The following is a 21,611-nucleotide window of genomic DNA, read 5'->3' as shown; positions in this document are numbered from 1 at the left end:
CAACGGTTAGCCAGATCTTGTGCTAATAACATGGTGTGGATAATACACTTAATATGATAATTACATTATACTCTATATAATATCACATATATCATATCAAGATTTTATAAAATGGTTTATATCTCAATAAATAAATATCAATAGTTATACAATAGAAACTTACAATGGTCAGAAAATGTTACGCAAGTATTTGTCAAAGATCAAAAGAACACAATGGTTAGTCAGAGTCTCGTGCTGATAACGTTTTGTGAAATTGAGAAAAATTAACAAGAGAATTGAAGGATCACGATATATGAAACTAGTTATTCATATACTCAATATTGTCCATTGAATAGTTATTTATTTTGTGCTTAAAGATTAACTTTAAATTCATGTTTCATGAGTAATTGAATTATTATATATCTAACTTTATTTTATATGTTTCAATTTGATTTTAAATTTAGGTTCATGAATTATGTCTAAATTAAAAACTATAGACTCATTCTTCAAAAGAAAAGAAGTTGATATTCCAGAAAATTCTTTTAAAATTCCAAGGATTGAATCTATAGAAAATCTTGATCTTAACTTTCCAATTGTGGAGTCTGGAGAGATTAATTTTACATCGTTAACACTTGATTCTAAAGAGATTGATATATCTTCTCTACAACGAGATTCAGGATTATGTCCTCCTATGTGGGACTATCCAGTCAATCAACGTGATGAAATAAAAAAATCTTACTTGAAAATTTGTCCATATCAAATACGTCTCTCAAAATATCCATTTTCTGGTTCTGAAAAGAATCCTTGTCGCTTTCAAGTTTCTTGGTTTGTACAATTTGCATCTTGGCTAGAGTATTCTCCATCAAAGGATGCTGCATATTGTTCACTTGTTATCTTTTTACAATGAAAGTAACTCGACGTTCTGGATGTGATGTATTTACTATCATAGAATTTAGAAGTTGGAAGAAGATTAATGATGGAAAACATAGTGCCTTTTTTAATTATATTGGGGAGGATCCTTACTCTTGTCATAATAATGCTGTGAAATCTTGTGAGGATTTATTAAAACAATCACAACATATTGATAAAGTAATGAATGCACAAAGCTCCGCACAAATTCTCAACAATCGACTCCAACTAAAAACATCTATTGATGTTGTTTGATGGCTTGTATTTCAAGGATGTGCCTTTAGAGGTCATAATGAGACCCCTAAGTCAAAAAATCGAGGTAACTTTCTTGAGATGCTTAAACTCTTGGCTTCGTATAATGATAAGGTTGGAAAACTTGTTTTGAAAAATGCTCCTAAATCTTCAAAGTATACTTCCCCCAAAATTCAAAAAGATTTGGAAGTTCTTGCAAAGAAAGTGAGAAATAAAATTCATGAAAATGTTGGAAATTTTATTTTTTGCATTATTGTTGATGAGGCATGAGATGAGTCTAAGAGGGAGCAAATGACTATAATCTTGAGATTTGTTGATGATGATGGTTTTATACAAGAACGATTTTTTGATCTTGTACATGTAAAAGATACATCGACATTGACTCTAAAGAATAAAATATTTGCAGTCCTTTCTCATCATTGCCTTGATGTTCAAAATATTCGTGGGTAAGGATATGATGGTACTAGTAATATGCGTGGTGAATGGAAAGGATTGCAAGCACTATTTCTTAAAGATTGTCCATAAGCATACTATGTTCATTATTTTGCTTACCGATTATAGTTAGCATTAGTCGCTGCATCTAGAGATGTAGTTTTTGTTTATGAGTTTTTCTCAAATTTAAATTTCATTATCAATGTGGTGGGCACTTCATGTAAACGTCATGATGAACTGCAAGTTGCTCAGGCAGCACAAATTGCACATATGATAGCTATTGATGAACTTGAAAATGGAAAAAGAGCTAACCAAATTGGCACTGTCAAACGAGCCAGTGATTCTCGTTGGGGTTCTCATTTTTATTCTATTTGCAATCTATTACAAATGTTTGGAGCCACTTGCTCGGTTCTTGAAAACATAATAAAAGAAGGATCCACTGCGGAGATGCAACTGCTGCTTATAAAAATCATTCCAATTTATATTTATTTTACATTTAATGAAGGAAATCATAGGTATTAGTGATGTATTTAGTCAAGTTTTGCAATAAAAATCTCAAGGCGCCTTGAATGCCATGAATATGGTTTCTACTACAAAAAGACTCATTCAAAAGTTGAGAAATGAAGGTTGGAAAACTGTGCTTGAGAATGTTGTCTCTTTCTCCAAGAAATTTGATATTGGCATTCCAGAATTGAGCTCTCGTTATGTACAAGGCCGTGGTCCTCTTCAACGAGATCAAATTACGATAGAGCATCATTATCATTTTGAAATATTTAATACTACTATAGATTTTCAAATGCAAGAGTTTGACAGTAGGTTTGGTGAAGAAGCGACAAAGCTTTTAACCCTTAGCTCAGCTTTGGATCTAAAGGATGCTTATAAACCCTTTAATATTGATAATATCTATTGTCTTGCGAAAAAGTATTATCCTTTTGATTTTTCTGAGAACAAGAAAATTAATTTAAGGTTTCAATTGAAGCATTTTGAAGTTGATGTGCTTACTAATCCGAAATTTTAGAATTTGTCATCCATTACAGATTTATGTCGAAAATTGGTAGAGAGAGAAATCAAAGACATACTATCTTATTGATAGATTGATTCGTATTATTTTGACTCTTCCAGTATCTATAGCGACCAATGAACGGCCATTTTCAGCTATGAAGATTGTTAAAACAAGACTTCGCAACAAAATTGAAGATGAGTTTCTAACAAATAATTTAGTTGTCTATATTGAAAGAGAAATAGCTAAGAATTTAGATTTAGATTCAATACTTGATGATTTTGTTTCTTTAAAAGAACACAAGTTACAATTTTAGACATTCTGTGTTTCTTTTGTTTGATATATTTGTATGAGTATCTTTATGTTATTTCAATGAGATATTGTTTTTGACATACCATATAATTTCTTAATATATCGGTTGTATTAAACATATTTTATTTTTATTTTAGATCTTACTATCAGATTGTTCTATACCGCAAGAAAAATTGTATAGAAATAAACCAAAAAATATTTTATTATAGTTTTAGCTTTGCTTGGCCTCCCTAACACAAATTCTTGGTTCCACCACTAAACACACGTGATAGTAAATGAATACATGAACTTAGAGAATGACAATATATAAATCAAAAGAATACGTAAACATGAAAAATAAGAATACATGAATAGCTAAGAATTCTAATAATTATCCATCAAATACATTAAATGTATTTAATTTACTACATTCATATATTTACAATAGCCACAAGATATTTTATCCAAGACAATTAATTAGACCTCGACCTTTTAATTTAAATTTAAAATAATATTATTTTATTACGTAATTGTATACAAATTATTATTTAGTAGTAACTTTATTATTTTCCGTGAATTAAAATATATACCAACTACTTGACTCGTCTACAACTATTAATTAAATCCGATGTGATGTTTTTAAATATTTAAAAAATATTATTTTATTACAAATGTAAATAAATTGTGATTGAGTTATAAAGCTATCACTACTCTTTTTCTTGTCAGCCGTACATGTTTCGGTCCAATTGGCTTTTTGTAAGATATTTAGATTCTAAGAGCATTGGCATTAGATTCATCAAATGAGTTCAATCTTCAAAATTTAATAAATTCATATTTAAAATCACTGCATTGGATTTACCAAACACTAAAATATGAAATTTTGAGCTACAGTGCATTCCAATTCCCCTTCAAATTTGAAGACTCACTATTCACACTCTATAACCATTATTTTATTTACTTAAATTATTAATTAACATATAGTTAGTGTAATTGTAAAATATGAAAAAAATAAATTAAAAATATTATTATTAAAAAAATAATATTATATTATTATTTGATGAATCTAATGGCTAATCCAATGTGGGGTTATAGATAAAGGGGTTTTTTTTTTTGGATAGAAAATCAACTTCATTAAAGATAAAACAAAAGATTACAGACATTTATCAAGCCATAGAGCTTGAGAAAGAAAGTTTGGAATACAATTTTCCCACATCTCAACATTCTCTACATTCCAAGCATGTCTTGCAAGGCAATGTGCTGCTAAGTTACCCTCTCTATACACATGTGTAAAGGAATAAGATGCAAAATAGGATTTTAATCTCATAACTTCACAATAAAGAGCCCCAAGATCTGAGTCAAGCATATCTAGTTGCTGTAAAGAATTCACAAGCAATAAATAATCAAATTCCACAATTAAATTCATGACAGCCCTTCCAGCACATAGTTGCATTCCACAAAAAACAACCAACAGTTAATGGCTTCTGGATTTTCCACTTCATTCTCAGCCATACTTGCTGCCACTAGCACTTCACCCTTGTCATCCCTTGGAATCTCCCCCATTCCAGCCTTCCTAAGATCACATAATAGAGCCCCATCAGTATTCAGTTTCAAGCACTCAGCTGGAGGTGGAGACCATCTAAGGAGCTTCTGCACTTGTGTATGAGACTGCCCCTTTACAGACTTGAAACTTTTCAGCATGCCTAAAGCATGTTCAGACACCTGTTAATGGACAAAACCACATTTTCAAAAACCATTTTGTTCCTTCGGTACTAGAAGCCCCAAGCCAAAGAGCAAAAAATAGCCAAGCTATCATGATCCTTTAGTAGACAAAACTGTGAGACTAATTCAACAAACTTAGCATTGTGATTCATAGCCAAACTTGGGACATGTTTCTTCCAAGACTCTCAGAATATGACAACTGAAAACTACATGATTTAAGTCCTCGACTGGATATGCACAGAAACTGCACTTCCCTTCAATTACTACATGTTTATTCAAAAGATTTTCCTTAGTTGGAAGACAATCTCTGCATGCTCTCCAAGCGAAGATTTTAATCTTACTTGGCAAAGGTAATTTCCACAAAGCCTTCCAAACTGCGTGTTTTCGATCCACCTCTGAAGTTTCTGCTACACCAGCCTTTCATTGATTTGAAATAAACCTATAACAACTTTTAACAGTAAACTTTCCATTCCTTTTGTGCTCCCAAATCCACTGATCAATTGTATTCTCTGGTCCTAGCAGCAACTTTCTTATTTTTGTAACCAAATTTGGATTGAAGAGAGATCTAAGAATCCCCACATCCCAATATCTTCGATTTTCTGCAAACAAACTCACCACCTGATCCTGTCTGTGCTCTTCAGATATCTCATAGCCTTTTTGAATCAGAGCCTTATGTCCAGGAATCCACTTTTCAGTCCAAAGATGAGTTGCTATACCATCTCCTATCCTCCTTCTACACCCTTCTTTTAACCATTTCCTAGCTTCCCATATACTTCTCTATGTGAAGGAGGGGCGATAGGCCAACCCTGCCTCAAAGAAGCTAGATTTTGAGAAATATCTTGCCTTAAGCAATTTGAAGAGCAAAGAAGTATCATCTTGTAGCAGTCTCCACCCTTGCTTGGCAAGGAGAGCAAGGTTAAATGTTTGTAGGTCTTTAAAACCCATTCCCCCTTCTGATTTCCTCTTACACATATTACTCCAACTCATCCAATGGATCCTCCTCTCCTCTTGCTTCTGAGCTCACCAGAATTTAGCCATAAGACTCTCTAGGTCAGAATAAAAACTACTAGGTAGCAAAAAACAACTCCTCGCATATGATGGAATGGATAATGCTACAGCTTTCAGAAATACTTCCTTCCCCCCTTGAGAGAGCAATTTTTCTTTCCAGCTTTGTTGCTTCTGCCATACTCTCTGTTTAATAGAATGAAAAGCCCTATTTTTTGATCTACCAACTATTGGAGGTAGCCCAAGATACTTCCCATATTGTTGAAACTCCCCATTTCCCCACATCAGCCCAATTTCTTCCATCTTTTCTCTATTCACATTACTACTAAACACCATGGCAGTTTTCTCCTTATTTTTTGACCCGACACCCTCTCATAAGCATCCAACAAGCCTTGTAATCTCCTATTTTCTTCCACCTCAGCCTTGCAAAATATCAAACTGTCATCTGCGAACAACAAATGATTTATGGTTGGGGCCCTCTACAAATTTTTACTCCTGAAAGCTCTCTCTTTGCCCCAGCTGTCTTTAGCAAAGCAATCAAACCCTCTGTACAAAGAAGAAAAAGGTAAAGGGACAAAGGGTCCCCTTGCCTCAACCCCCTACTAGGAATGACAGGACCCTTTTGCTCCCCATTGATTAACACTGAAAAGGAAATTGAGGTCACACAAAACATAACCAATTCAATAAAAACCCTATCAAAACCCATAGTAGTCATAACAGCTCTAATAAAAGACCACTCCACCCGATCGTAAGCCTTGCTCATATCCAACTTAATAGACATGTAACCCGTCTTTCCTTTTCTTTTATGCTTAAGGAAATGAATCAACTCATATGCAATCAACACATTATCGGTAATCAATCTACTCGGAACAAAAGCACTTTGACTTTCCTCAATAACATAAGGTAAAACAACTTTCAACCTATTTGCTACCACCTTAGCAATCAACTTATAGACCACATTACATAAGGAAATAAGTCTATAGTCAGCTACTAGTTCAGGGGCTTTTTTCTTGGGAATAAGAGTAATATTTGTGTGATTAATAGCAGAAAGGAAAACACCTAAATTTAAAGCATTAAGGACTGCACTGGTGACTGAAGGACCCACAAGATGCCAATATTTCTAATAGAACAAAGGTGACATCCCATCAGGACCTGGTGCTTTTTGGGGATGCATCTGTGTCAATACTGCAGAGACTTTAGCTGCAATATATTCCTTGCATAAATCTTCATTCATTATACTTGAAACTTTACCAGCAAGTGGGCCCAAAAACTCAAGAGACCCCATAGGATTGGAACTCCTAAACAGATCCTTAAAATAGTCAAGGATAATCTAGTCTTTCTCCTCACCCGAATGCCATTCCCCATTACCATCCTTAATCCTTACCAAACTGTTTTTTCTCTGCCACTGAGAAGCCCTCATGTGAAAGTATCTAGAGTTTGAATCCCCATCTTTTAGCCATAGAAATTTTGATCTCCGTTTCCACATTAATTAGTCCATTTCCAACCACTTATGTACCTCCTCTCGAGCCCTATTATGAGCCTCTCTATCATCCTCCAAAGGGTCACTTTCATGTAGAGAAGATGAGTGCTGTCTTGCCAAAAGCAACTGTTTTTGAACATTCCCAAAAGAAGTCTTATTCCAGCTACTTAACTGATCACCACTCTTCTTTATCAAACCCATTACCTCAGCCATACTACAACCAACCCCATCCCTCCTCCAAGTGGACGTGATAATATTTTCACAGGCCTTCTCCCTTACCCACATTGACTCAAATTTAAAAGGTTTTTTGAGCTTCACGGGACCTCACCATCAGTTTTAACCCAGAGAGGGCTATGTTCAGAGTAAGCCACTAGTCCATGTACAACAGAGGCACGAGGAAATCTAGCCCCCCAGTGTAAATTTGCAAAAGCCCTATCCAATCTTTCATGAACACAGTGCACCCCATTCCTACGATTACTCCAAGTAAACTTCTGCCTCCTATACCCCAAGTCCTTCAACTCACACTCATTAACCACATTTTGGAATGCAGTAATCTACCATTCAGGTCTAGGGTTACCCCCTCTTTTTTCATGGTGATGCATTACTTCATTAAAATCACCTAACACTAACCAAGGTTCCCCATTATTCACATGTACTCGTTTCAACAAATCCCAAGTTTGAACCCTTAGTGCCACTTCAGGATGCCCATTAACTCTCGTCATAAACCACGGCCCCTCCCTATCATCAGACTCTATAATAGCATGAATATGGTTCTGCGAGTAATTTAACACAGAGATAGCTATATCCTTCCCCCAAAGCAACGCAAGCCCCCCTTTTCAACCAATGCAACCCACCACTAAACAATTGGAAAAACCCAACCGAAATTTACGTACCTCAAATTCACGAGCTTTTAATCTTGTTTCTTATCGGGAACTTCCCTCTTCACCAAATCACAGAGGGTGCAAATGCCCCATGGGTTCCCAAGCCCACAGACATTTCAGCTGAGGATCTTCATTGATGCCGGCGGGGCTGTTTAACAGCCGCCGCCGATTCCATTTGCTCAGATAGTCCATGCACTGTTCTCCTCTTCACCAATCGCTTCTCTGAATCGTGATCAACAGGACGAACTTCCTCTTTCTGGTATGAGGTGAAACTGACTGTTGAGACCCATAGGGCTTAGCACCATTAACTTCCAAACCCGACAGCCTCTTCCATTTTCTACTAACAAGCCCATCAGGCTTGTCACGACCCGCCCACTTCTCTGGAGAGTTAAACTCTAAGTCTTCAATTGGCCCACTAGACATAGCTGGCCCATCATCATGACAACCCTCATCAACTAATTTTTGAAACTCAACCGATTGCACAACTAAACCCGATAGACTTCCTTCATTCCTAATCGGCTCCCCTAACTCCTCCTGAACAGCCTCCACCCGTTTCGCATTTATTTCAACAGCATAACATTTATATCCGAAACGTGTGGCAATTCTATCTTATCCGTTTCAATATTTGAAAAATCACCTGAACCCCCTTTAACACCCTTCTGCTCCGATGAACCACCCACCGCCGATGATCCACCTAGCACCTGGTTCGTCGTAGAAGAAGAGATCCTCTGCCCACGATCCCAAGCTTTTTTCTCCTTGAAATTTTCACGAAAAGATGATGCTCTCAACCACTCCCCATAGGGAAGTAAATCATCCTCCATGGCCTCTGACTGTCTTCTGGCACACTCCTTATCATTATGTCCCAGACATCCACACCAGTAACAAAAGTTTGGTAGGCACTCGTAGAAGAACCGAACCCAAACTAGATTATCCCCCCCCCCCCCCCCCAATTACAAATTTGGTACCACGCATCAAAGGCTTTGTGATATCCAGCGTAATACGAACTCGCATAAATTCTCCCCACGCCAACTCTCCCTCATCCAAATCGAATTCCTCAACCCTACCTATTTTTGAACCAACCCTCTTCCCCACATAAGTATTTCTCACTCTAATTGAGAGATCATGAATCCTGACCCAAAACTGAGCCTCATAAATTTTTATATTTTGAACCTGTTGGCTACCATCCACCTCTTTCATCAACACCAGATGCTTATCAAATGACCAGGGTCCTTCACGCACAACCTTCTCCTTATCTCGGAGATCCTCAAATTCAACCAGAAATAGTGAGGAATTAAGATCCCAAAACCGGACATTCTTGACAAGTCGCCATGCCTTCCTTATCGTTGATTTAAACGCATCCTTATTATAACGCTTCTCAGTGAACAAAGACATTACTAAACATTACCACCCCACAGATTCAACTCCAATTTTTCCACTTCCACCCCAACTTCATCATTTTCATGTTCCGTCAGCGACAACCGCTTATACAACTCCTGTAAATCACTCTCCATACTCAAAGAAGTAACCACCACACAGATAAGTAAACCTTCAAACCTGCACGACGGCAGTGCAACAGACCTCCACCCTCGCCCTAGAAACCTAGAGAGAAAGAGAGGAATAAATAATCAATTTCTTATAGATAGAGGGGTTTTGAATTGATGGAAAACATGTATTTTTCATCAAATTTTGAAGATGAAAATGATGAATCCAATGCTAATGCTCTAAGTCCCTGACTGTTATAGAGTTGTCTGGTTACCTACTAAGTACTTTTTTTATAAGATTAATTACTTTACACATCTTGGATTTGTATAAATTATTTTCTATTTTATAATTCCTTTTACAACTTTATGTAAGCATACAAATTCTCATGAAAATTTTAAAGTTAGAAAAAGATAATTTATATTTTTTTAATGAAGTGACATTATTATATTAATCTGTTGGAAATAAAACCATAAAATTGGAGGAATGACAGGTTCATAAAAAGATTTCACAAAAGTAGAATTTATAAAATGATACGATTTTCTATAGTACGTTAAGAAGAAGTAACAAGATAATTGAAAGATCACGATATATGAAACTAGTCCTTCAGGAGCTCAATATTATTTCTCTATACTTTATTGTTGTGTCTACCAAAGTTTTGAATTTCGTTCCTGTGATCGTTTCGATTGAGACACTGGAATAGAGTATTTTGGTACTTGTACGTTTCAATATACCGTTTCGAGATAATCGTTATATGGATAAATTATATATATATATATATATTTTAGAACAATGGAAAAATTATATATATGAGAATCCAAAAAAAGTTCATGAAGTAAGAGTATAGAACATACTATCCAGGGGATAGTCAAACATAATAACTTGCAAGGATGAACATTTCTTCCTAAGTGTTTTACAATAAACCCAAAAGGGGAAATAGTATATAGAAAAACACTATATGCAACCGAGATGGGAAACTGTAGGGGAACCGTTGCCCACGTGGAAAATGAAACGGGGCCGTTTCTTATTTTTCTTCCCTCCGTTTTCAACCCCCGAACTCATCTCCCTCCATTCGCTTTAAATAAAACCAAGAAAAAAAAAACAGAAAGTAGGAAGTTGGAAGCTTCAATTCCATTTTACCAGGATTTTCCTTGGGATTTTGCCCAGGAACCACACGAAACACGGATGGGTTTTCAAGAAATCCCTAAATACATTGAAAAAGAACAAGATTCAAACCTAAACTAAATGCATTCAAGTCTTTTGAAAAATAAAAAGAGTAACAAAAGTTATTGCAATACGAACCTATAGACGAATATGATCTAGAGGCTGAGTCTAAAAATGAGTCCGGTGGGAAAAAAAGATAGGGAAGACAAAGACCAAGATCTCGAGGTTGGTAAAGAAGAAGAAGTAGCAGCTGTGGTGTGGAACTCTGGATGTTGACTTCTGGACTTGAAAGTAGCAGATGTGCTTGTAAGAAGGAAAGGAAAAGCTTTTCACAATGAGAGAGAGAGAGAGAGAGAGAGAGAGGGGTAGGATATGCAGTAAGCAAACGGCACCAGAGGTCCAAAGCCATCAGACTGAGTAGAGACTGAAAGAAGGAAAGAAAGTAAAAGAAGAAGTAGTAGTGCTTGAAAGTAGAGACTGAAAGTAAAGTTTTCTTTATCTTGGAACTGAAGGAGAAAACGAAAAGAGGGCAAGATGCATGAACCAACTTTATTCAGATTTATATATATATATATATATATATATATCTCCACGTGGGCCAATTCCCCGAGGTTCCCTACGCTGGTTGCCTGTAGCAAAATTGTAGTATATATAGGTTCAGTGAATATAAAAGGGAGAGTGCGAATAATGCTGTTCAAAGAGTGGTGTGACAAAGAGAGGAGTTTTAGGTAGGAATGAGATTATTTGTTTTAAGGGCTAGCAAACTAGTACTGACAAATGGAATGCTACTTGTAAAAAAAAAAAAAGGCTATGATTTCATAGTATAGAACATTAAAAAAAGGAAATGACGGTGGTGACAGATTGAAATGACTATTCTGAATCTGATTTCATAGGGGATGGGGAAATGGGAGAACTCGAACCGGATGAAAATACCATTTATACCTTAGTTTTCGAGTTATTTACAAAAATTCCATTTTAGTATATTTTGGACTGGAATGACTATTCTAGCCTGAATATCGATATTTGGCCGGAATGGGCCAAAATCGGCAGGAATGGCCTGAATTTGATCTAGAACGAAACAACGGTCTATGTCATGCCAGTTACTTTGCTGCACGACAAATTTCAGTCGAAACGGAACAAAAATTAAAACCTTGGTGTCTACCATAAATGCTTCTCAAGACTCCATTTTATAAGCATGAGTGGACACATGAACTTAGGGAATGGAAATACATGAATGAAAATGATACATAAATATAAGAAATGGAAATACATGAATGGGTAAGAATTTTAATAGTCCTCCCTCAAATACATGGAATGTATTTTAGTACATTCATGTGTCTACAACACTCTCCCTTGGATGACCATTCATAAAAAATATGTCTCATTAAAAGCCTTGCCAAGAAAATTCAGTGGGAAAAACTTGTGGCAAAGGAAAAAGAGTACAACATTCTAGTGTGTGTTTGAATGCCTTAGGATTGTCTCATTAAAACCTCTATGGGAAAAACCTTAGCGAAAGAAAAAGAATACAATTTAGATAATAATTGACTCCCCCGGTATGGAAAGCTTTAGTTATTCATGATAAAAATCCTTGAGCCAACGCATTCTAATAGTGTGTACCAACTTTTTGAACGTTGCAATTGGTAAAGTTTAACTGACTAAGTTTGCCAAATTATCACTCGACTGTGTTTGCTTGACATTAATGTCGCCACTTTTTTGAAACTCGTGTATAAAATAATTTTGGTGAAATATGCTTGGTTCTATCACTTTTGATATAACCTTCTCTTATTTGCACAATACATGCCACATTATCTTCATATAATATTGTTGGACTACCTTTGGTTGTGGTTAAACCAGACGTGTCTCGAATATGTTGAATCACTGATTTTAACCAAATGCATGAAATGTTTGCTTCATGAATTGCAATAATCTCTGAGCGATTGGAAAAAGTAACAACTATTGTTTGCTTGACAAACTTCCATGAAATAGTTATACCTCCACATGTAAATATGTATCTTGTTTGAAAATGTCCTTTATGTGGACCATATAGATAACATGTATCTGCATATCCAATTAATTGTGACTCGATTCCTTTGGATAAAATAATTCCATGTCGATCGTATCACGAAGATAACGTAGAACATGTTTAACTCCATTCCAAAATCTTCGAGTTGATGCAGAACTATATCTTGCTAGTAAGTTGATTGAAAATGCAATATCAAGTGTTATACAATTTGCAAGATACATTAAAGCACTAATTGCACTAAGGTATAATACTTCCGAACCAAGAATTTATTGCTCTCAAGGTCGAAAATGGTATTTCTCTACATCAAGTGATCGAACAACTATTAGAGTACTCAAAGGGTGAGCTTTATACATATAAAAGTGCTTCAAGACTTTTTTTTGTTCATGTAAACTGATGAACAAAAATTTCAATTGAAAAATATTCAATTTGTAGACCAAGACACAATTTGGCTTTCCCAAGATCTTTAATTTCAAATTCATTTTTCAAAAAAGTTAAAATCTTCGTGAGCTTTTCAAGAGTCCCAACGAGATTTAAGTGGTCTACATGTACTACAATAATAGCGAATCCAAATTCTGACCACTTAATGAAAACACATGGAAAAATTAGATTATTCTCAAATCATTCTTTCAAATAATATTCACTAAGACGATTGTATCACATGCCTCTAGATTGGTTTAGACCATATAAGTATTTTTGTAGCTTGATAGAATAAATACTTTCAGATTTTGAATTATATGTTTCAGGCATTTTGTATTCTTCTAGACTTTTCATGTATATATAGAGTTTGCATATCCAAACTTTATATGACTAAGCTAATAAAAAATTTGGACGTAATTGCATCCATTTCCAGAGAACTTATTTCTTGAATATCAATACTAGGTTTTTGCGAGAAACCTTGTGCAACAAGTCGTGCTTGATATTTCACAATTTCATTTTTCTCATAACGTATATGTACAAATATCCACTTATATCTAAGAAGCATTATACCTTTAGGTGTTTAGACTACAGGTCCAAGCTTTACTAGTGACATCAATTTTACAGGAATTGCTTCTTTCTATTTTGGCCAATATTTTCTACGTCGACATTCATTGACCTTTTTTTGTTCATTTTCATCATCACTTCTGGTGATATCAAGAGCAATTTTAAATGAAAATATGTTGTCGATAACAATTTTATTTCTAAAAATTAATTCTCTCATACTTACACAATGTATCGAGATCTCATTATTTTTATATACATTTTCCTCCCCAGGAGATAACTCTTTAGGAGATTCCGCTTCAGGCAATTCCATTCTGGAAGAATTTTGTACGGAAAGTTTGGATGATTTTGTAGCTCTTGTTGTCTGTTTTGTGGATATGACCTCTTTAGGACCACCAATTTCTTTTATTTGTGTTTTTCTCTTTCAATGAGTCTTATCATTTGCACTAATAGGTCTTTCATGCTTCAAGCGCGTCTTAGGCTCATTAGTTGCTATATTATTCGATAGTCCTATAGGGACATCAATCTTTGCTAGAGTATTTGTAGTCGAAATGTAAAACTTCACTATTTTCTTATGTCAGTAAAGACATCCGGTAATTAATTTGTAATAACTTGCAAATGAATGATCTTCTGAACTTCTAGGATTAAGATGAGATAGTGTCAAAGTGTTTAATGTGATTTGTTTTTGTGTTTCTGGCAACTTTTCTCCCTTTAATGGTGGGAAGACTGTTTCATAAAAATTAAAACCAAAATGTGCTTTAAAAATATCCCCAGCTAAAGACTCGAGGTATTTAATGACGGAGGGAGAATCAAAACCAACATAAATTCTAAATCTATGCTGAGGACCCATCTTAGTGCGTTGGGGGAGGTGCAATTGGAACATACACAACACAACCAAAATTATGAAGATTAAAAATATTTGGTGGTTGACCAATTGCAAGTTTCAATGGAGAATATTTATTATAGGCAATTGGTCTTACTCGAACCAATGATACAATATATAAAATTGCATGTCCCTAAATAGAGACATGTAGTTTTGTTTTAAAAAATAATAATCGAGCAATTAATTGCAAATGTTTAAAAAATGACTCGACTAAACCATTGTGAGTATATGAGTGGGCAACCATATGTTCAACATTAATTTCAACTAACATACAATAATCATCCAAAGTTTTATACGTAAATTCTCTTGCATTATCCAATTGAATAGATAGAATTGGATAATCAGAAAATTGAGCCTGTAATCTATTAATTTTTGTTAAAATTTTAGCAAATGCCACATTTAGAATAGAGAGTAGACAAACATGTGACCATCTAGTTGATGCATATATTAAAATCATAAAACATCTAAATGACCTACATGGTGGATGTATTTATCTCCATTAATTCTTTGTAAAAATGATGAAGACTCAATAATTACATTGGAATGTGATGGTATGATAATTAGCTTTCCTTTGGAACATTCTACAGATGCATAATCATTTGGTAAAAAAAAAAAGAAATCTTCTAGTTCTTTAAAGGAGGTTCATATGAGTTCTTAATTATTCGACTCATTATGATTTATTCTGGATGACCAAGATGATCATGCTAAAGCATAAAGATCTTTGGATCAAAGCACTTTTGGTGCATCACAAAATGTAATTGAATTGTTTTCAATGTTGTATAATATGACCTAGAAGAGAAAGATGACAATATTTCTAATATGAGCTTCTAGTCTAAATTTATTCTTGTAATGTAAATATTTTTCTCACTGCCTTCATTGGTTGTTTCAACATGATAACCATCACGAAGAATATATTTAAAACTGAGTAAATTTCTTCCAAATTTTGAATAATATAAAACATCGTTAATACATAATATTGTTCATTTTGATAACATTATATTGGCTTTTCTGGAGCCTTCAATTAGGTTCAATGAACCAAATATTGTATTGACGCTGGCTTTATTTAAAGTTAAATATTTCTTATATTTCTTATATTTAAGAATTTTGTGTTATACAACTATCTTATAGACACAAATCTTCACCAATAATCTTGAAATTGATCAATGCATTAATATAATCCATATATCCTTATAAATAAAAGTATGTATAAAATCTTATTAATGCAAAAGAAAATTTAACAATATGTATCAAAAGATAACAACTTAAACATAAAGTGATTACGTAATAAAGAAAATTAATTATTATGACCATATGCTTCACTAATTAAAATATTATTATTTCCGTTTGGATCTACAAAGAAATCAGAAATATCGAAATGAATTAGGTCAATGAAATTTAGATTATCAGAATAAATTAGATGATCTTTTGGATAATTGTGGTCGGCAAAATTCAATTCGACCTATTTTTCTTTTTTCTTTCATAGATGCTTGATATAAGTCTACCAAATATTTGGACATGTGACAGGTACGTGACCAATGCTCTTTTGTACTACACTTGTGACATATTTATCTTCATATTTTTTTTTCCAGGCATATTCAGCAAGCTTTTGTTTTCATCTTGCTTTATCGCAAAGTGTTTCCACTTCTCATGGTATGTAACATTTCTCTTTGAAAAATTTTGGGTACACTCTTCTTGATTTCGATAATTTTTTTTCTTCAACGTCCACGATCGTTGTTTCTTTTATTATGATAAAATGATTTTCCATTCACGTTAGGGAATGAAGTAGAGTCGGTTAGATGAGACTAGTGATTTTTCATTAACTCCTCTTTATTCTGTTCATCAACTAGCAAACAAGTTATTAGTTCAGAATATACTTAGTGAACTTTCGTACTCGATATTACTATTGCAAGAGCACATTCGAGGCATGAATATGTTATATATTTCATTTCACACATATCCTAGTGGTTTTTTTCTACAGAATTTCAATTGTACAACTTCAGGTACATTCAATCATAACGAGTTTTTTTTTTTTTAGGATCGTGATCTTCTAGTACTAGGATCACTCTCTTAAACAATTCCATAGAATTAATAGATATTTAATAGTGAGGTACTCTTAGTTTTTAATTTTTCATACATATGGTGGCGAAAGAAAATCATTGCTTTTGCTTGATTCTTTAGGGATGCTTCATTTATTTCTTTAATGGTATTTGCAAGGTTCATTCATCAAGATGAATATGAGCATAAAAAAATTATGATAAATAATTGTTGCTATAAATATTGAGGACAAATTAGGTTTTGTAAGATTTGACATGAACTATAACAAATATATTAAGTATTGAATGAGATATAAATATTTAAAATCCAACTAGCACATGCATATAGAAAACAAGAATATTCATCGTATTAATATGATAATTATATTATACTATATATAATATCACACAGATCATATCAATAAAATAGTTTATATCGCGATAAGCAAATATCAATATTTATTTAATAGAAACTTACAATGGTCAGAGAATGTTATGCAAGTATTTGCCAAAGATCAAAAGAACAAAACGATTAGCCAGAGTCTCATTCTGATAATGTGTTATGAGATTAAGATGAAGTAATAAGAGAATTGAATAGGACCGCAATATATGAAGCTAGTTCTTTAGGAACTCAATATTATTTGCAAGTGCCACCTAAATTTCCAAGCAAGCTACTAAACGCTGTGTTTTGGAATCCAGCGGCTACATGTTTCATGAATATGCCATGGAGGGTTTGTATTCAATAAAATCTTATGTGTTTAGCTTTGGAGTATTGCTATTCGAGATTGTGAGTGGAAAGAAGAACACTGATTTTTATAACCACAGGTCACTCAATCTTCTTAGATATGAATGTAACTTTTATACCCTATTATGTCTTTCTTGGTTTTACATTAATAATTTATGAATTAGGATCCTCTTTAATTGTCCGAGTGTATTGAATGGTCCAATGCAAAGAGAGATAGACACAACTTTAAATGAGCAAGTGTGGTCAACATTGCTTGAAACTCCTATGTTGTTAGCATTAAAATTTGTAGAGCCCACATCATGGGCTATCCATCTCTAGAAGTGGACCATCCAATTTGGTTAGACAATTGTAGATGATCTATATTATAAGTTATAATCTGAATTACTCTTAATTTTTAACGAAATTTACATTGATTTGAAATGAATACAGGCTTGGGAGTTGTGGAGAGACGATCAGAGTTTGGAGTTGATAGATTCAACAATAGGGTATCCATCTTCCGCTTCTACTCTGGTGAGATACATTAACATCGGGCTACTTTGCGTTCAAGAAAGTCCAGCTGATTGAACTACCATGTCTGATGTATGTGGTCTCAATGATTTGTAATGAATATGCACCTCTGCCTACACCCAAGCAACCTGCTTTTACAGCAGGCCAGAATTTGATGCACACAAATCCAACAATTAACTCTGTAGAGAATTGCTCAATAAACAGTGTAACTATTTCGTTAATGGAGGCTCGATGAGTACTACCATTTCGTTGATTAATTAATTGTGCAGGCGGCCACATGTACCCATTGTAAATGGGTCCAGCACTGAATTTCTCATTTTTATGCACAGGCAAAGCATCCATAAAGTAATTTTCTGGGTTACAAGAGCTCAAACATGCTGCAGAGTACAAACAAATAGTATTGTAATTTCAAGAAGTTGGATAGGAACTTCGTAGTAATTTTCTCTTGGATCCGATTATTTTATTTCAGGTGAAGAGTCTATAATACAACAAGTGCATGGTGAAATGCATATAAACTCACTCTGGAAATAGTATAGAAGAATTATGCCATTTATAATTCTAGTGCTTAACATATCTCATAGTCTGGAGCTGTATTATTCATCAAAAGAGTCAAAGTACTAATATATTTTTTTTAGGAAAATGCTACGCACTACAAGAAAACGGATTTTTGTGACCAATTTATTGCAACTAAAAGACTATTCGCAATCAATTTTAGTTACAAATAGTCATTTCGCTAGAATTAACTGGTCGCAAATAAGCAGTTTTCTTATAATATACCTGCCCCTTCAACCTTATTGCTCAAATTTACCATTCAAATATTTTATCATTTTTTTCTTCATAGTTAAAGAAGTAGTTATTAGTGAAATTATATATATTTTTCTTAATAATTAAGGATGTTAAAAAATATTTTTAAAAAATTACATAATCGGCATGCCATCAATAAGCCCTGAGCGGCCGACTAACATTGCCCTTTTTTAAAAGTAAACTAGTCCGGCAAGCTTCCACATCTTCAATACTTTTTGTGTGTCGATAAAGAAGTTATTGATAATAGAAATAGTTGAGATATCTAGCACCGATCAAAACACTTTTAATGATATGTACATATATACATACTAGGCCGGGAGCAACGTGCAAATCATGTTTATCTAGTTTCGTGAAACAGTTTTTTTACAAAAATAATATAGTTTTTTACAAAAACAAAAAAAAAATGATTAATGAATAATTTAATGCATAGAAACAAAAAGCAAATTTTAGCAAATATCTTTGGATAATAATAGATTAGTGAAGTATAATAATTACATGTTTAGATAGATTAGAAAACAAAAAGATTAGTTCAAAATACACCATAGTTTACAAGTTTAACAAATAGATCATTTTGCAAAACTTTTTTAATACAAATTTAATACAACAACTTGCTCATTTAGATATTTCAATCTTGATTCCAAAGTATCACCACCACCACTTAGACCAGTAAAGAGTGGAACTACCTCAAAGAGCTCACTAATAGCAAGCTTGTCAATATCATCACCTCCAAAACCATCTATCATGGTCATGATCTTCACAAAGGCCACTGAGATTGTTGCTACCTGGAATTGATTTATCATATCTAACCCCAATTTTTGAATTACCATTTTCTTCAAAAGCAAGAACAACTTTGCCACGACAACCAGCTGTTGGTCCCCTGCTTAGGGATAAACTAAATACAAATAAATAAATTTGCAACAAGAACATAGGTGTTTTACACAAAATACCATTAACTTTGCATCAAGGTATAAATTAATACAAAAAATACTAATCATTCCCTCAATATAAGAATTATTACCAGATCCTGATACACAAAATAAAACCGTAATCCCCAATCAATCCTTATATGCCAATGAAATGAACCGAAAATATCAGATTTTGGCATAGCTTGAATAGTTGGAGATAATGAAATACAAGCAAACACGAATCAAATTGTTGGAACTTTGTAAGTATTTAATCTATCCCACGTGCATCCCATATTTGCAAGTGCCACCCAAATATACTAAGCACTGAATTTTGGAATCCAACGGTTACATGTCTCCCGAATATACTATGGAGGGTCTGTATTCAATAAAGTCTGATGTGCTTAGTTTTAGAATATTGCCTCTCGAGATTGTGAGTGGGAAGAATAATACAGACTTTTATAATCACGGGTCACTAATCTTCTTAGATATGTGCGTAACTTTTATATCCTAATACGTTTTCATGTTTTTACATTAATAATTTATAAATTAGGACCATCTTTAATTGTCCTAGTGTATTGGATGATCTAATAAATAGACACAACTTTAAATGCCCGTGTGTGGTCAACATTGCTAAAAAATTCTATGTTCCTAGTGCATTAAAAGTTGTTGCTATCTATTTCTAGAATTGGACCATCCAATTAATTTGGCAGTCAATTAAAAATGATCTATATTATAATTTATAAACTAAATGGCGCTTAATTTCTAACGAAATTTACATTGATTTGAAATGAATACAGGCTTGGGAGTTGTGGAGAGATGGTCAAAGTTTGGAGTTGAAGGATTCAAAGATAGGGTATCCATCTTCCACTTCGATTCTTGTGAGATACATTAATATTTGGTTACTTTGCGTTCAAGAAAGTCTAACTGATTGACCGACCATGCTTATCATGAGTTTAAATATGTGCTCTACACTCTATTATATTTAATTAAATTAAATGTTTCATGTGTTTCACCACTTATTGAAAATAAGTTTAGGCCATATATAAGAGAGAACATTAAGAATATAATATAAATAATTAAAATTTACATATTTTTAACAGTTTAAACTTATAGAATAAGTGACGATTTCACAAAAACTAAGTTAGAGCTCAATTTGAATTGTTAATAATTAAGATTTATTTATATTCACAAATGTACATATTTAAATCCAAATTTAACTAAGTAGAGTTTAAGGCTTTGTTTTAGCAATGAGGTATTTTCAAATATTTTCAAAATTTTTTATAATTTCATTCCTAAATATCACTCAAACATAAAATATTTTTAAATTTTAAATTTTTCATCTAATCATTATCAAAACACAAAAGTCAATAAAACTTTTCTAAACTTTCCAATAAAACACAAAAATAATAATTTTTTTTTCAAATTTTGAAACAAAATTAATATTAAAGAATTAAATTTAAATAATATTTTAACTTTATAATATTTTTATTTAATTTCATTTTTTTAAAATTTAATAAAACATCATAATTTAAATTATTTTATTATTATTTATAAATTATTTTATTATTATTCATAAAATTATTAAATATTTTAAATATCTAGACCAGCCCTATATCCACCGTCAAACATCTTGTTGTATACGACCATACTCGAATTACAGAGTTTAGCCGGTCCTGGAAGATTACTTGAGTCAATGGGTCAAGTCGAAGGGGGCGGCGACGAACTATCTAATAATACAAAGAAGTTTGGAAAGCGAGAGAAAAATAATTGAAATGAAAATTGAATAAAATATTAATATTTTAATATTATTTTTATTTTTAAATTTAAAAATTTTGAATTGTTTAATATATTTTTATTTAAAAATTTTAAAAAATTAAAATAATCAAATAAAATAAGATGAGTTAAGGTGATTTTGATATCCAAACCTCATCTAAATTAGACATATAATATTTTTAACTTTTATAAGTTATTTTTCAATTAACTCCTAATCGAAAATTTTTTTGTACACTCTGATTATTTCTAGCATCCTCATTCTTAATTTTTCTATTTTTTAATCAACTCCTAATCTAAAAGAAAAAATTTTACTCATCATTCTCACATCATATATAATTTTTTAATTTTTAATTTTTTTATTAAATATGT

The 21,611-nt window shown here is 33.1% G+C and overlaps 1 pseudogene; it reads left to right on the top strand.

The window, feature by feature from the left end:
* The window catches only part of LOC121258070, a 35,101-nt pseudogene extending 16,835 nt beyond the window's left edge, over positions 1-18,266 (top strand).
* Positions 18,267-21,611: the final 3,345 nt, after the last annotated feature.

The sequence above is a fragment of the Juglans microcarpa x Juglans regia genome, chromosome 3S, assembly GCF_004785595.1.
Source record: "Juglans microcarpa x Juglans regia isolate MS1-56 chromosome 3S, Jm3101_v1.0, whole genome shotgun sequence".
In the NCBI taxonomy this organism is placed as follows: Eukaryota; Viridiplantae; Streptophyta; class Magnoliopsida; order Fagales; family Juglandaceae; genus Juglans; species Juglans microcarpa x Juglans regia.
Note: the sequence above shows the minus strand (reverse complement) of the source record. Positions and strands in the feature narration are given on the sequence as shown.